The sequence below is a fragment of the Budorcas taxicolor genome, chromosome Y (genome assembly GCF_023091745.1).
Source record: "Budorcas taxicolor isolate Tak-1 chromosome Y, Takin1.1, whole genome shotgun sequence".
Taxonomy (NCBI): domain Eukaryota; kingdom Metazoa; phylum Chordata; class Mammalia; order Artiodactyla; family Bovidae; genus Budorcas; species Budorcas taxicolor.
Genome location: NC_068936.1, coordinates 10,581,966 through 10,586,115, shown reverse-complemented (window position 1 = coordinate 10,586,115; position 4,150 = coordinate 10,581,966). Strand labels below are relative to the sequence as shown.

Below are 4,150 nucleotides of genomic sequence, written 5' to 3'. Positions count from 1 at the left end.
GCACCGCAGCATAGGCACTTGCTACCTGCATAGTCTTCCAGTCTGAAACATCACTCTTTGTACTCTTTGCAGAAAGCATATATAGGGGGTCACGACTATACGATGGATGGCTTAGATTGTTCCTGTTGCTGCTCCCAGCCCCACAGGATTGGGTAACTGGGCAGGCTGGTACGTGTTCTCAGATGGAGAACAGAACCACCTGAAAGGGCCTCGATAGGGTAAATGGGCAGACGTACATGTCTCCCGCACCAGTGAGTCACGGAACTTAACAGGGAGTTGTCCTTAGCGACTCACTGGCAGGAATTTGAACAAGGTTCAGGGAGCTTCCTCATGCCAGCAGAGCATGCCCCATTTCTCCCTCTGTGAAAAGTGTGGCCAAGCCACCTCAGGCCTGTGCAGGTTCATGTCTGTCCAGTGAGGGAGGGAGGGTTACCCGACCCCTTCTGCGGTTCAGCAGGGACTGCCCACTGTTGGCTTTCAAGATGGAGAAAGCACTCTCGAAACCTGTGGAAAAAATAACTGATCTCCCGTCGGTGCAACTCACTCAGGAGGAGAAGGGCTTGCCTTCACTCCAAGGATAAGCTTCTCCTATAAGCGCTGGTGTCCATAGAGTGGCAAATGGCAACAGCACCACTTAAAGAGAAGGAGACACACAGACACCAGCCCTGGAACACACAAGGGAGGATTGCTCCAAACAGTGCTATGCCAAAGCAGAGACAAAGAGACAAAGAGAGAGCTCTATACCCTAGGGTCCTGGTGTCCCTGAACAATGGAGATCAACGTGGCAAACGGTGGGGTTTCTCCCTACTCCCCTAGCATCCGGCCAGCAACAGTCTGTCTGTCCCATGGAGAAAAGTATCCAGCCACTTGGCACCCCTGTGTATCCTCTGGATACTCAGGGAGAGCTCCCAGATATTGAAGGTCCTGTGGGACACAGGAGTGTGCTGTTTGGATTGTGGATCAGGAAACCGTGGCTGGAATTTCCAGAACCAGATCAATGACAGTGCCTGAGGTAGCGGCAGATGCAAAACCTGCTAGCTCTCTGGATCAGAGTCTGGCCACGTAGTGGAGCTGGATCCCAGGAACCACGGAAGATGCCATCCGGTCTAGGGGCGTGTCCATCGTGTGCTGTCCACCACCCTCTCGGCCACTGATCTAGATTTGGGTCAGCTGCCTGTGCGTGGCTCACAGCCTAGGGCCCCGCCTGTATGGCTGATGTCCCAGGGCCCATTAACCCTGTCCTGGGCTGCCACCGTCCGTTTCTATAGTTCAGGCTACCCACCGCCCCCCCCTCCCCCACACACACACGCGAGCCATAGCCTCTGAACCATGCCCCACACTCCCCACAGCAAAAACACTAGTGGGCCCCACAGGATTACTGCACCCTGGGCCGCCATTGCTCACCACTTGCTGTGGTGCTATTATGTCCTGTCCCTTAGCGTCTGACCCAGGCTGGGGTCATGGCCAGAGCCAAGAGGAGCGTGAGAGGAATGCGGGAGCGTCCTGGGACCCCAGACCTCCTTAGCTGTGAGCTCCTTAGGTGCTCAGGGGGATGGGGCCCCGTGGCCTGTCCTGGTGATGCTGCGCATGGCTGGGACGTTGCAGCCACCAGTGGCCACACCAGGCAAAGATGCCACCCTCTTCAGAGTGGAGGCAGGAGAGGACGGCGAGGCCCAGGTGGACGGAGTCGTGGCAGGGATCAGACGGGGTTTCCAGCTGCTTCCAGAGGACATCACTGAGGATGTGGAGGTTGTGCCGCATGAGTAACAGCGACAGGGGTCCTCCCTGGAGCTGGAGGAGAAGACGGTGGAGGAGCAGTTCCAGGAAAGGCCTGGAGGCCCGAGTGAGCTCCCGGCACTAGATGTGATCCAGGCACTGGCGACCCTGCAAGTGGAACTGAGCTCTGAGCCTGAGAAAACCTACAGGGCCTACGTTTGGTTCATGTGCAAGAGCCATGAGAGGAGGAAGCGGGACTTGGCTCAGAAGAGTGCCATCATCCAGGGCATCCCTGGCTTCTGGGCCAACGTGGTATCCTTCCTGCTACTCCTTGTGGTCCGCTGCTCAGGAGGAGGGGGAGGTGCAGAGGCAGGAGCAGGAGGAGGGGTGGAGGCGAGGGGGCAGGATGGTGGACCCTGAAGGAAGTGTGGTACTGGGCAATTGGCAGGCTCCAAAGGCACAGCTGAGTAGAGTCCGGGCAGGGCCACACCTGTAAGTGTCGCAGCCATGACCCTGTGTGTCTACTTCAGGCCTGCATCTGAGGAGGAACAGCCTCTAAGTCAGAAATGACCAGAGACAGTACACCAGAGCCGCCTTAGCTGACAGTTATTGTTGTCAAGGTGAATGATTCCTTAAATAACTGAGATATGGGAGTCACACACACACACGCACACACACACACACACACACACACAAACCCACAGAACATATGTAGACATACACTAGCCAACCCCAACCCCTTTGCTTTCAGACATGGTTTGTCACAACGATTGTTAGTCCTACCATGTAGGCAGTGACATGCCACTACCCAGCATACACAGGTCTGGGAAATGATAGCTATCAGAAACAGCCCCTGCCTGGGGAATGCAGACCACCTCAGATACAGAACACCACCAGGAACACAGAGCCATGAGGTTGTCTGATGGTATGGCAGGGCCTGAGCTCATCAGTAGTGGCTGGGTAAGCAGAAGTGCCCAGCATCCTTGAAGATGCCTCTTCCCGTGTCCTTCTTCCACCCCAGACTAGGGCTGATGTGCCTGGCTCTTCTGGGCCCAGCATGTGGCATAAATGGCTCCTTGACCTCAAGCAGATTATGAACCACCCTCAAGTTCCTGTCATGATCAGCGACCAAGATAAAGACTTTCTCAGCTACATGATCGACTTGAATGTCAGTGAGGGAGACTGAGGACAGGTGGGCATGGGACTTGGTGGGGTGTGGGAGGATCATGTTATCCATGTCCTACACTGTGAGAGTTTGGAGAGGCTTCGTGGAAGCTGTTAATGCCTGCCTGGGAGGCAAGCTGAGGACCCTAGAAGCTTGCACCTTTTCCCTCCTCCCTGTCCTAGCAGGTACAGGTGCGAGCCGTCCACGGTCATGCAGCAAGCTGATCTTTTCCTTTCGAGACCACCCCTATTTCTTGAAAAGAGTGATCATAAAGGAGAATTACCTTGACATCACTGGTAACACGTGAGTCCAGGAATGATGATTGTGGGTGTGCAGGGGTGTGGATGATCCACCTCTGGGATCCACACCCATCTCCCCTCTCTTCCTGCAGGGTATAGGGGACATCGTTCCACTCCAGTCCGTTGGTTCTGGGACTTTGAACAGGGAGCACCAGCTGCAGGCTGGACACCAGGAGCCTTAACTTTCTCAACTGGTTGTCAGGCCACAACTGCCCAGAATCAAACAGGATTGCTGAGGTGGTATTGTTTTGGTCCTGCATACAGTTGATGATTGTTGTTGGAGTTCTTGGCTGCTCGTGTGAGGGTTCAGATCCTGGTCAGCCCAGGGATAAGCTTGCTCAGCAGCAAAGTGTTGCCAGCAGATTATCAGCGAAGATCAGTGGGATGATCTCCTGAAGGACTACCCCAGGAGAGAAGATTTTTCCATGACAGAAACACGTGTGGTGAAGGGGTCTGGAGGTGGGCCATGAAGGGACAGCCTTGTGCTAGCCGGGACACTGTCCTTTCCCAAATGGGCTTGCTCAGTCTCATGCACGCTGGCTGCGGAGTCTGAATTTGGGCCACGCATGTAGCAAGTGGCCTGCTGAGACTGGGGGCTTGGGGATTCAGTGTGTCTGTGAGTGAAGCAAGTCCCCTCAAATCAGTTGTGGTTGCAGAGTTGAGAGTGCTAGGTGATACTATTAGAGGCAGGGTGAATTAAGTTCCTTTGTCAGAATCATCCTTCCATGGGTCCTTCCATCTCCTGGCCTCCTGTTGCTCACTGAGTTTGAGATTGCCTGTGCCTTACACTCCCGCCCCTTACCCTGGGAAGGCCTAAAATTGCAAGGGCGTCCTCTCCGGGGTCCCAGTGCACCTGTGTGCTGACTTTGGGATCTTCTGTGAAATTCCACATCCACCACTTGGTGGCTCAGCACCACCACACATGCTGCGCTGGAAGCGGCTTCAGGCTACCTTGGGAAAATACGGAAGA

The 4,150-nt window shown here is 54.8% G+C and overlaps 1 pseudogene; it reads left to right on the top strand.

Annotated features, from left to right (window-relative positions):
- Nucleotides 1-1,423: 1,423 nt before the first annotated feature.
- On the top strand, nt 1,424-3,650 carry LOC128070986 (testis-specific Y-encoded protein 1-like; annotated as a pseudogene).
- Nucleotides 3,651-4,150: the final 500 nt, after the last annotated feature.